General features: G+C 37.4%; 1 long non-coding RNA gene across 2 annotated transcripts in view; it reads left to right on the forward strand.

Annotated features, from left to right (window-relative positions):
• The first annotated feature begins 514 nt into the window (after window positions 1–514).
• The window catches only part of LOC141767904 (uncharacterized), a 46908-nt gene continuing 33466 nt past the window's right edge, over window positions 515–13956 (forward strand). For both annotated transcript variants that reach the window (XR_012593962.1, XR_012593961.1), the window contains exon 1: window positions 515–2088. This is a non-coding gene — a long non-coding RNA (uncharacterized LOC141767904). The remainder of the gene's footprint in view (window positions 2089–13956) is intronic.

The raw sequence follows: 13956 nt of genomic DNA on the forward strand, positions 1-13956 counted from the left end.
TGAAGATTTCACTTTTAATATTGTGATTAATTCACCAAATAGAAAAATATAACATGAATTTATTAATTCCATGTGTCAGACTGGATTCGACAGTAGCCACCAATCATGGAGACTGCAGGCATAATACTGTGAATTAAAATAAATAAATAAATGAATAAAAATGTATAATAATAATAATAATAATAATAATAATGTTTTCTTAGGCTGCCTAAAAACGTTGAATTAAAAAAGTAGAATAAAGACTAGCTGTGACCTATTTAGTCTCAGATGGTCTGTTAGGGTTATTTTTTACAACCATTATTTGCACCAAATAAGCTTCATGGGCTTCCAAGTGAGAATACATACAATTTTTTTATTTTGATCCAGTTTTCACTATATTCTGACATCTGCTCAATTGTCATCTGGAGACACACACACACATAATACAGACACTGATTTTTGTTTTTATTTGGAAATTCAAAATGCCTTTTTTTAGGGAGAGTTTTTTTTAAAAATGTATTCTCAAAAATAATGCAACAAAATAAAGATCTGCTTATAAATGCAGCAGCGTCAGCGGTAGTAAAATAGACTTATAACACAAATCAGTCTTGCTGGATCCTTCTTGTGGATCCCACACAGACGCACTGGATGACACATTTGGAATAACCTATCCTGGCTCCATGACGTCAGCGCGTAAACATCTACGTTTATTCCAAGGTGCTGTAGTTTTTGTTGCTCGCAGCGTTGACTCTCCTCTCTGTGTATGTATACAGTCTGTAGTTCTGTGTTTTACTGACTTAGAATTCAGTAGCTTTTACTCTGTTTGTGGTTGGACATTTTGGCACATACATGCATGTCCACCGTGCGCTCCGTTACGCACAGAGAGGAAGGAGGCGACGTCAAAGCGACGTAAAAAAGCAACGTGACCTGCAGGAGCTCCGTGGAAAGCATCTGCTTCTCCTGTCGCTGCTGAAGCTGCTGAGGCTGCGGCAACAGCATCACACACTCCTCTGCTGCATGCTGCTGCTTTCACCGTCTCCTTCTCCAACAAATCGTTTCTCTTTTACGCATTTTTTTCAAGGACATTACAATATTGAAATCGTTACTGCTGCAGCTCGTTCTGCATGGCTCTGTCTTCCTGCAAGCTGTTGACTCAGGTGCTTCAAGGTGTGCAGGGTTTGGAGATCACAGCTCAGTCGAGGTCTCTTTCACTGCCCAAAAACTGACTCTCTGCCAGTCCGGTGCCACGCAGGACCTCAGTGTGCAGCTGCAGCTGTGAGGGTGGAGGATGTTGAGGATGAGGAGTGGAGGTATCTTCAATGGCACATTTGTGATAACACCCTTTGCAAAGCTGCTATGCTTTTAACAGCACGTGGCGTCGAGCTAAACCTTTTTCTTTCCTTCACCCGAGGAAAATGCAAAAATGTTGGGTGCCGCTGCTGTATCTATCTCCAAAAGGTGCTCCTCACTGGTGCCTTCCTCCACCTCCACCCCTTCATGCGCCGACGTGCAGCCACATCAGAAAGGCTGCAGCCAGTTGGAGCTGCACGTCGCTCACCACGTCTATCAAATGGTGCCAAAAACGAAGCAACTAAAAGAGGGAGACGCGTCATTCAAAGCTTCAAAGCAGAACAATGGACACCAGTTCACAATGGTTAATGCATATGCTGGTGCGAAATGTGTGTTTGGGTTTCTGTGCACGTCGTCCACAGCAGCCGGTGTGAGAGAGAGCGAGGTAGAGAGAGAGGTAGAGAGAGAGAGAGAGAGAGAGAGCGAGAGAGGAGGGGACAAGCGACGCAGCAGCTCCACAGCACACTGTCGTCCGAGGCTGCAGGAGGAGGAGATGCTGCTGGGATGCAGGAGAGGATGCTGGCCTCGGCTCGTCTCTGATTCACTGATGCAAAAAGTAATGCCAGTGTTTTAAATGAAACACTTGGATCAAGTCATTGTGCAGGTTTCCTCTCAGTCAGTCAGTGAAGGCGTGCAACGTTTGGACTCCTATAGTTTGGTTACACTTGAGAGAGATGATGGTGGTGGTGTAGAAACTTGAAAAAAATACTGAATGGACTTGAACCGGAGGTGCTGGATTTTATTCCAAGTTTGTGACTTGTAAGTATGATTAATGCATGATTTAATTGTGATGGTTTTAACCTTTTAGGCTATATATGAGAAATGTGCATGCTTGGCTATGATAGTCTAAGAATTATATTAGAAATAATAATATAAAGTAGTAAAAACACCCAAATAATGTAAAATAATATTCCAATGACATTATGGTTAAAGTAAAAAGGGAAATTGATGTAGTGAGTTGTGATGGTTTTAACCTTTTAGGCTATATATATGAGAAATGTGCATGCTTGGCTATAATAGTCTAAGAATGATATTAAGAATAATAATATAAATACAGTAAACATTATTCCTGTGGCACTTAAAATTACTTTATTATAATGAATTACTGAATTCATAAATACATGCATTCATTTATTAAATAAATACATATTTAATTAAATTAAAATATAAAAAATAAAATTGAAATGTTGTTGAAGGTCTTAAAGGGGAAAACTCATTATTTAGCTTTATACAAACAAAAGCAAAAATCAAACAACAAAAAATAATATAATATTAATTCAGAAGTTAATGTGCCTCAATGCTCTTTATTCAGTAAATGCCCATTTTTGCTGAATTAGCTTTGATCATTGATATTTTACTACTATAAAGTAGTAAAATAATGTAAAATAATATTCCATTGATATTATGGTTAAAGTAAAAAGGGAAAATTTAACTTTCTGTAGTGATGTAGTGAGTTATGATGGTTTTAACCTTTAGGCTATATATGAGAAATGTGCATGCTATAATAGTCTAAGAATGATATTAGAAATAAGAATATAAAGTAGTAAAAAAAAACAAATAATGTAAAATAATATGACATTATGGTTAAAGTAAAAAGGGAAGATGTAACTTTCTGTAGTGATGTAGTGAGTTGTGATGGTTTTAACCTCTTAGGATATATATGAGAAATGTGGATGCTTGGCTATAATAGAATGATATTAGAAATAAGAATATAAAGTAGTAAAAACACCAAAATAATGTAAAATAATATGACATTATTGTTAAAGTAAAAAGGGAAAATGTAACTTTCTGTAGTGATGTAGTGAGTTGTGATGGTTTTAACCTTTAGGCTATATATGAGAAATGTGCATGCTATAATAGAATAAGAATGATATTAGAAAATAATAATATAAAGTAGTAAAAACACCCCGAAATAATGTAAAATAATTTTCCATTGACATTATGGTTAGGGTTCCAATGACATTATGGTTATGATGGTTTTAACCTTTTAGGCTATATATGAGAAATGTGCATGCTATAATAGTCTAAAAATTATATTAAAAAATAATAATATAAAGTAGTAAAAAACAACCAAATAATGTAAAATAATATGACATTATGGTTAAAGTAAAAAGAGAAAATGTAACTTTGTGTGGTGATGTCGTGTGAGCAGCATATGGAGCATCCATTGAGCTGGTGCTGAGTGGCCCCAGAGCTGCGTTTATAAAGCAAACAGTTGTGTGATTGTTAGCAGAGCCTGGGAAAATGTCCCCTTGGCTGGGAGGTGGAGGGACTTGACGCCAGAGTCTCTTGTTAAGAAGACTTGTGTGCTCCCAGACAGCATTGTGATGCTAATGAGCACCAGCACGTTGTTGAACTTGATGTTGACTTTTTTTCTTTCTTTCTTTGGGTGATTTTTTTTCTTTCTCTATTCTTTCTTTCTTTCTTTTTTTTGGTCACTTGTTTGTGGGAAAAATCTTCTCCAGAGCTACAGTGTGAAATTAATTAATCAGGCCTTTTGCAGTTAACTACAATAGAGAGACATTTAAAATACACACAAAGTCAATTTTATTCTGTTTTTGCTGTTAATGTTTATTTCTGAAAATCTGTTCTAAAGAAAGAGAAACAAGACACTTATTATTATTATAATTATTTTGCTGAATTTACATTTTCATGGTTAACAGATCTTTTTTTTTTCTTCCCAAAACCAAAATGAATAGTTACCTCAAATTATTGCATATTTAAATACGTATTTTGTATTATATAATGGTAATATTTTAATATAGAAATATGTGAGTATTTTGACATTTTAATGGTTTCAATTTAATTTATAAGAAAAAATAAATCTAGCAGAATTATAAAACATTTTTGAAAGGATTAAAAGATAATTTCTTTCTTTCTTTCTTTCTTTCTTTCTTTCTTTCTTTCTTTCTTTCCTTCTTTCCTTCTTTCTTTCTTTCTTTCTTTCTTTCTTTCTTTCTTTCTTTCTATACAGTGCAACAAGTGTAGGCCTATTGTAAACTGAATTAGACTATTATCCACCTTTATACATTATATTTCAAATTAAAACACAATATTTCTCATGCAACATGAAACCAAACCTGCAACACTGGCGTTATATTCATTCTAAAGCGATTAAAGCTGTTTTACGAAATTGAATTGAAATCAACTTGAGCACACACTATAATCATAATAACTAATATCATCGTAATAAATTATATCATCAGATGTTAAATTCGGCTGATATAAATCTTATATTTTAATATTTGATAAAGTCAAATCTGGTGTATTATTCTGGTTAATATGCCAGTTATAGCAAAAGAAAACAAAATCACAATTGTTTTTAGCTTCTTGAAGTTTGATTGCAGATATAAATCATTCTCAGTCTGATTTATTTCATTATTTCATTATAAATATATATACGAGAAACTCCTACTGTATGTAGACTGTTGAATGCTGAGAATATGCAGAACAAAATATTTTTCCACGTTTTATACGGTTACTCCGTTTTCATTTCTAAATTCATTCATTTTATTTCATTTTATTAGATTTTATTAGATCTCAGGAGGTTTAGTTTCGCCTGAACAAACCCAAACTATTTAAATAAATGTTTTTTTCTTTTCACCCTCCGATTTCAAACCAGCGCCGTGAATTAATCTCATTCGTTTCAGCACCAAGGACAGAGACTGGAGACTGTACTCTTCACTGTGGAGGTGCTGAACTCGACTCCCTGCAGTTTTCTTTACTGTAATACAACAATGTTTTAATACATTTTAAAAAATCACCTTTTATTTTCCAAGCATGTTTTTAATCACTGCTGCTTGTGCATCTTTTTTATTTTTATTTGAAGTTTTATTATGTCAAAAAACAAAATAGAAAGAGATAATTATTTCTTTTCCGGAGAGTGTTTAGCAAACAGCATACAAAACAAAACAATATGACAGGTAATTCATTAATTATTGGATGACTGATATTTAATTTTTTTAATTTTTAAGACAAATATGAGCAAGGGAGAAAACAATGAATATGCACAGACTGCAATATAATAAAATAAGAATACAATAGAATAGAAAACTCTAAATCAGTGCTTTAGATGTCCAGTTCGTTGTCACTGCACACCTTTACTGTACCGTCTGTCTGACAGGACGTGACGTAGCAAGGGGGCGTGTCCACACCAATTCACGTGAGGCTGATGAAAGGCAGAGCTGAGAGTCAATCAGGTTTAATGTAACAGTACAATCATGATCCAGAAACACACACACACACACACACACACACTGAAGCAGTCACTTTTGACCTTAACAAATCTACTATTCTTTAATTTAAACACATTTTAAAATATATCATAATAAATATTTCTGCTGTAGCTAATCAGTCTTATTTACAGCAGTACTGTGGCATGAAATAGAAGTTGAGATAATATAAAAAAAAAAAATGAAATTTCTACTCCGTATTTTTTTTAGACACGAAGCCTCAGTAATTCTTTTTTTTATGATGTGGATTTTATTTTGAAAAGATGAAAAATAGTCCCCGTTTGTTATATATGAGAAAGCCTCCTATTTTATATCCTGAAATATTTCCTCTGCATATAGAAAACAGCTTTATTCGCAGGCCTACAGAAAAATGTGATTAAAATTCAAATTAGGAACAGTTCACACACACACCGACTACAACTACCATGGAAATATATATGAAGCTTATTATTTCGCATTTGAAATTAACACTGTGCAATCTATAATACCTAAAATAAAATTCATATTTTTGAATAAATGTTAGCATACAGTATGGCATGCATAGGGCTCTATTTACTGTAACATGTGCAGCTAAAGGCGACACGCTTAAACATCATAGCATCATGGATGTGATGTGGTCCAAATGATGCTAAGCGTGCAGTAATGCTTCAGTCAGTCTCTGCATTGTGCTCATTAGACTGATGCGAAATTGCTAATTAAAGCATGCAAGTGGCGTTTTTTATAAAGACAAGTTTTAGCCAATAAGGAAAACATAAAAGATTCAAAATAATAGAATAAAAATAATTCTTTATAAAAGAAAATTCAGATGATTTAGGTCGTGCATGATCCTACTATGTGTAAAGCTTTATGATGGTGGTGCTCTGTGCTGTAACCTGCAGCTGCTACTTTGCTGCTCGGTCCTCGTGACTCTCTGCTTGCTCAGTGTTTCTTTTATGGGGACAAACTTTGTGTCCTTATTTACACAGACAGGTTGTGGCTGCAGAGACGGATGGTTCATTGTCAACAAAACCTTAAACATGGCCAGCTGTGTGATGCATTACCCACAAGGCCTTTCCAGTCAGGTGACTGTGCAGTTGTTGTTGTTGCACTCTTATTTGTATCTCCATTTATAGGACAAAGCAATTATGGTTATTATTGATTTGAATATTGTTATTGTTGCACTTTTTGTGGTGGTGCATGATGGATATTTTCTATAGAAGATCATAGAAATGTGAAATGATTCCTCACTTTGTTGGAGGAGCTCTGGAGACCCTCTCAGTGGGTTTTGGAGAGCTCCTATAGGACCCCATATTGACCAATGTTTTTGCTGTTTTTGATGGTGGATAGCATTTAAAAGCCTGTATCATGATGATGATCTTACAGTCTAGGCAAGGCAAGGCAGCTTTATTTGCATGGCACATTTCAGCAATTCAAAGTGCTTTACATAAACATTCAAGAACATTGCGACAAAGTGCAAAAGAACATTAAGACATAATTAAAACAATTAAAAAAACAAGCTAAAAATAGAAGCTAGAAATAGAAGCTAAAATAGAATATAACACACGAGTAAAAAGCTCTAGTGCAGTATATAAGATCATTATCTGGTTAAATAAAAGGCAGCAGCAAACAAGTTTTAAGCTTTGATTTAAAGAACTCGGAGTTGGAGTTGGTCCTGCAGGTTTCTGGGAGCTTGTTCCAAATATTTGGTGCATAAAAACTGAATGCTTCTTCTGCATGTTTAGTTGTGACTCTGGGGACACTAAGCAGACCTGATCCAGATGACCTGAGAGGTCTGGATGGTTCATAACATAGCAGAAGATCAGAAATGTATTTTGGCCCTAAACCATTTAGTGCTTTGTAAATCAGCAGGAGGCTAGTTAATGTTTCCGAAATGGACGTTATTCCTCGATTATTCCTCCAAAGGATTCACATGCATATAGACACGGATGGTAGAGCTGTGCGTAAAATGGGCTTTGTCTCCTCGTATGTAGCATCCCACATAGTTGAGTCTAGAAGAATATCTACAGCCTCGTGGTGGATCTTTAATAATTTTGTATTAGTATTTAATAACGAAGCACACATGGCTGTCCGATTATGGAAACTGCCGTTTCAAACAGACTGAATATATAATAATAATAATAATACATTTGTTTATATAGCACTTCTCAAAACAGATGTTACAAAGTGCTTCACAAGACAATAAAAGCAGATAAATAAAGTAAAAGCTATGGTAACTGCTAAAACAGAACATCAGACAATAAAAGCAGATAGAGTAAAACAAATATGGTAAATGCTAAAACAGAACATCACAGAACATATCAATAATAATAGAAGTGGTAAAATGGTAGAACAAGTTCATAAAACAAATATACAGTATATATACATAAATGTGCATAAATGTACACATGCGTCCAGAATATGTGAGTATGCTGTAGGTTTATTCTCAATTCGAGTACTTGTGTCACAGAGGATAAGCTATTTAATAGAAAATGCAGCTTCAGAAACATTTAAGAACAGTTTATTTAAGGAAGAGTGTAGTTTAAATGACCTGCTTTAATTAGATTTATCTTGCCTATAATGTCATGTGAGTTGCACGCTGTACAGAATGACTTGTGCCAACAGATATGTGACATTTACATTACAGTATTCTATCCTGACGTTTAGTCCTGATTCTTATCTGTGATCTGCATTTTTTTCCTGCAGTAAAATCTAGATTTAAACGCTCAGCATCACAGCTGTCTCCAAGATGCGTATTTATGGAGCATAATAACCACGTTTTGGTGATTACAAAGGATTATAAAGGCTAGTTTGTCCCGCTTCAACTTGTCAGCATGTCATCAACTAATCCAAAGTACACAGTTGACACATCCAGTGAGGCTGGACTTGTTCCACTGGATCATCATGCTGTTGACATTTAGCTGGAAGCCCCCCTCATACTGTATACGCTACATAAGGCCTGTTGGTAGTTTGTCATGCTTTCAAACAATTCATGGATTAATTCTCTCAACACGGAAACTATGGTGTATAGCTCTGAAATGGGTCGATGTGAGCTGGCATTTAAAAACAACAATAAGCTGGTTGTTTGTGAGGGCCTGTAGTGTGATGATCTTTTAGGGAGGACGGTGGAAAGTAGCACTGTATCTTATATATGAGTTGGAGCTCAAACTGGACCCAGTTATGGGGTATAGTTAGTGGGTATAAATATTAAGATTATTAGTAGCATGGAGCCTTCCTGGTATGGGCATGTTCATGGGATGACAGGTGAATGTGTCATCCTGCAGCTGGATGACTTCACCCTGCAGAGGCTTGTAGTGGAGGAAGATCACAACTGGTTTTAAAAGAATTGAAATGATAATGAATCATCTGATGGTGTATTATAATTACTAGAAAGGACCTGACAATCTATATGGTGATGGAGGTTGTGTTGTACATAAGATAAGATAAGATAAGATGAACCTTTATTAATCCCCGGAGGGAAATTCAGGTGTCAAAGCAGCAACATCAGCAAACAGAGTGAAACACAGGAGAGTTAAAGGTATACAAAAATTATTAAAAAAACTATAATAGAGATATAAAAGATACAGAGTGAATGGGTGAACATAGTGTATGCAGTCCGTCAATAAATAAATGTAGTATGTGCAATAAATAAATGTAATATGTGCAGTCTATAAAGTGATATATAGGATGTATAGTGTAAAGTGCAAAGTGCATCATTACAAATCAGCTCTGACCCATTCCAAAGCAGTTTGAGTACATGGTTTTATACAAATTACGCATTGTGCATAAAGGTAATAGTAAAACAGGGTATTACCTATAACCTGCTTTGTGCATGTGTGCAGTTATGTGTGTGTATTAGAGATAGAGAGACAGGGAGAGCAGAATAAGAAGGAGAGAGAGAAGGAGAGAGAGAGAGAGAGAAGGGCCTGTAGTATGGTGATCTTTTAGGGAGACGGTGGCAAAGTAGCACTGTATCTTATATCGAGTTGGAGCTCAAACTAGACCTGATATGGGGTATAGTTAGTGTGTATAAATATTAAGATGACAGGTGAATGTGTCATCCTGCAGCTGGATGACTTCACCCTGCAGATGCTTGTAGTGGAGGAAGATCACAACTGGTTTTAAAGAATAGAAATGATAATGAATCATCTGATGGTGTATTATAATTACTAGAAAGGGCCTGACAATCTATATGGTGATGGAGGGTATGGTGCACATCATTCAAGTTTCAAGTTTATTTGTCATATGCATTTAAAAGTACAGTGTACAGTGAAGTGCAATAAAATGCATTTTACCCTGGCTCTCTCTCAGCCCTTAAAATCTATAAATAGTATAGTTGATAAATACTACAATAAATAAGACAATATCTGAGAATACAATTATAAAACATCCATAAAACAATCCACAGCTCTGCATTCATTTAATGCTACTGTTCAGTAGTCTGAAAATGTCCTGTAACTGTGGTAATCTGTGGTGATCCAATCATTTAAGATGCTGTTTTCATTGCAAATCATCTCTGACCCATTCCAAAGCAGTCTGAGCACATGTTTTTATAAAAAGTACGCATGGTGCGTAAAAGCAATAATAAAACAGAGTATTACCTATAACCTGCTTTGTGCATGCGCGCAGTTTATGTGTGTGTATTAGAGATAGAGAGGCAGGGAGAGCAGAAGAAGAAGAAGGAGAGAGAGAGAGAGAGAGAGAGAGAGAGAGAGAGATGCAATGGCTCCATGTGACCACAACAGAAGCAGCTCCAGGCGGCGGTGGAAGCGGCCCCTTTAAGAGACGTGGGTTAGTTTTTCTCTTTGGTTATCTAGCTGTATGAGTTTATGTAATATCATAAAGCTAGAGAACCGAATGTATAAACTAATTCTGCAGTCGTCACGTGCGGAACTGATGGAGATGGAGCTGGAGGTGGTGCTGATGCTGCCGGAGAGGATGGATGGATGGATGGATGGATGCAGCCTGCACGGAGAGGACCGGGATCCGTCCGTGCATCGCACCGACAAACACCTCCTCCTGCTGCTTCCTTGGACGTGTACCTGCGCAGAGGAGAAGAAGAGAAACGGATTCACAACGTTTGGGATGCGTGGAGTGACAGTTAGCAACCGGAGACAAGCTCCATTCATAGAGTGAGGAGGAGGAGGAGGAGGAGGAGGAGGCAGTGTGCTGCTTCTTGCTGTTTCTCTTAAAGAAAACACATTTAGTCACCAGATAGCAGCTCATAAATTGTTTTGCATGTTTATTTCTGTTGATTGTGTAGTTATCTGATGCTGATAACCAGGAGGTGACATGCACACGGTGTGTAGCTGGAGAAGCACCTGATTGGACGACTCCTGGGAGTCACGTGTTCCACCAGTATAGCCCCCATATATCCCCTTGCTGCTGCTGATGCTGCTGCTGCTGGCATGTCTGTGTAGCAATATGGAAAAGAGCTTTAACAATCTAATGCACTTCTATGTGTTAGCACTGCTTCTGCAAATGCATGCTGCTTTCTTTTGTCTCTAAAAAGTTTTTTTTTTTTATCTTTACAAGAGGTTTGCAGGCAATGATGCATTTTTGACACCATACTGTGCCACAGCTGGGTGCAATGAGAAATAATCCCACTATCAGGTGCATTCTCAGGTGCTGTACAGCAGGTATACAGCAAAGATCAGGAGAGTGTGCAGTAGCAGGTCATCAGAGTGATGTGTCACACAGGTTATGAGGTGGAGAGGGAGACAATATTGTGATGCATTAGGGTGTGTGTCAAAGGGATCATCTTATATCCCTGGATTTAGCTTGATTGATGTGCTTATTAACAGCAGCTTCAGGCCTCATGCACAAAGAGGACAGAAATTACGTCTCAAACTGCTAAGGGAAACACCTTTGTATCCTTTATTTTAACAAATGCATAGTTTAGCTACATCTGCTGATAAAAGGATTTTCATAATTGTATTTTTAGTTCACAGGATGAAATTTCAAGTTGGTTGCTGCATCCGTCAGAAATTTTGGAGGCAGTATTAGGGAAAGGCAGGGTCGGCAGGGTCGTCCAGAGACCTGGGCTGGTTTTCAGGCCTGTTTTATAATGCTGTTTGGGCTGCACATCATCTCCTCTCTGACTCCATCCGAGTCAGAGAGGAGCTCCTGTCTGGCTCCAGCGCTGCCTGACTGAGTGATAGGTTGCACTCTGAAGTGGAGCCTGTTGAATTTTAAACAAGCCAATTCTGTGTTAGCTGCTAAACAGCTACAGAGCTGCTCGGGGTGGTGGTGGTGGTGGTGGCTCTGCTCTGCACAATGTGTAGCAGCAGCAGCAGCACAGAGCCTGGTGCTACTGTTAGTAGGCCCCAGCTTTACTGCGTCACAGAGCAGGGCAGGTGGAGGAGGAAGGAGCTAGCAAGGGAATATTGCTCTCGCTTTTGTGGCAGCATGCTGCTTTACTGCTGTATGTGTTAATACGTACTTTGTGTGGATATATCCCAATGTGTAACAATAGGCTGTAAACCTCAGTTGTCGGCTGTTCTAATTATGACATTAATGGTAATTTCATGCGATCAGTATGAGCTGTGCAATTGTGCTTTTGGTAGTTTAATACAGCGTGGGGCAAATGAATGTTTTCATCAAGGAAACACAGGATACCCATGTTTCCCTTTTATATTAGGAGCCAGTAAATGTTAATACACCATCGAGACAATTTTTAATACTTTTAACGTGTATTGTTTCAGCTAGAATATCCCATATGGTCTTTAAAATGTCAGTATTTTTTGGTACAGTGATTTTTATAAAAGCAATACTTGAGAAATCCTTATTTCAGGACTATGTGTGCAGAATATGCCCCAAAATGTGTTGCAAATGCACGTCCCTTCTGTCCTTCTGTGGGATAATTGCAACATTAAGCTAACGCATTAATAATACAGCATGGCTCCATTTGATTTGACAATGGCGTTTTGTGTGCCATGACTTACACCACCAACCGCCACGCCAAACAGCACCACCCTCCCATCAGCTTTCGCCCGGGCGCAGCAGAAATGAATGCATTGCTGAGGGGTAATAAATGGAGGATATGGGGAGAGCCCTTTGAGATTGAAATGCAGGTCTGAGAGGCGGGCTAGACGTTGGTTTTTCCCACATTAATATGTGTCTGTCTGGGCCCTCTGCACCATCAGGAGGAGGCCCTCAGCACCAGATGGAGCCCAGTCTAGCCTACGTCTAGCCTACCAACACCTGCCATAAGGCTGCAGTGCACTTCCTATTGTCTTGCACTGTGATTTCCTCCATTTGTGCATTTTATTGGCCCTGATTTATTCTGCCTGCTGTTATGATAGAGGAATTAACAAACACATTTCTAAAAAAAAAAAAATGACGAGAGAGAAATTGATGTAGGAGGAATGAGGTGAGAAGATAAGAGAGTATAGGAGAGGAGATGTGTTTATGCATGCATGCCGTGCATTTCTAACCAGCCTGTCATGTCTGTAGCTTCTCCTGCTGAAGCGTAGATATGTCCCCCTCTCCCTTCTCTCTCTGCACTGTATTGATAACGTTGAATATTTTTGGTGTTGTAGTTCTGGTTGTTGCATAGGGGCGAGCGTTGTTTGTTAACAGAGATGTTGAAACAAAGCAGTACGCTGTCCTATACACAGCAGAGCCATTGTTTCAGGTCCACAGCCCTGCTGCATTTCCAAGCTACCATCCTATAGATGTTATCTGGTGTGTGTCACACCTGGCCACTAGATTGCAGAGCTGTGTGTATTAGTGTGTGTGTGTGCACTTGTTTTTGCACACTGCTTCCCTGCATGTGTTTAAGTGTGTGCTACTGCTGCACGTTGCCAGTGCCTAATTTTTTTTTGTCTCTGCAGAGCACAGTAAACATGACAGCACACTGTCGATTACAGTGATTTATTTTTTTTTACAATGTGGAATCAGGCTGCACAGTTTTGTTTTTCACTCGACCGCACAACACTGTGCTTAAGATCGGGGTGTGTGTTGCAAAACTGCTTCTCTAATTTATGTGTTTATGTAGAAGATTACTGAATTTCTGATTCAGAGTACTTCCTGGAATGCATTTTCCCATGTTTCTTCTTTTTTATAATGTTTGAAGAAGTGTTAGATTTTACTTTAAAAATTGCTTTTACATTTTTTATTTAAGCTATATACGTTTGCCTGTTATTATTATTATTATTATTATTATTATTATTGTTATCATTATTATTGTTATCATTATTATTAAACTTTGATTTAGATCTGAAACTATTTATGGCTCATAGTCTATTTGATTCCATATCACCAAACTCCATATATTCCAGCGTTATCAATTTTCTATTATCATTTTACCTTGAATTGCAATGGCCTATATAAACCTTTTCTCTGAACTTATGAATTCTGGGTTTGGTAGCCTAGCAACAGCCTCTGACCCATGCAAGGGAAAGAGAAAAAAAATTGA

Source organism: Sebastes fasciatus, chromosome 5, assembly GCF_043250625.1.
Source record: "Sebastes fasciatus isolate fSebFas1 chromosome 5, fSebFas1.pri, whole genome shotgun sequence".
Lineage (NCBI taxonomy): Eukaryota > Metazoa > Chordata > Actinopteri > Perciformes > Sebastidae > Sebastes > Sebastes fasciatus.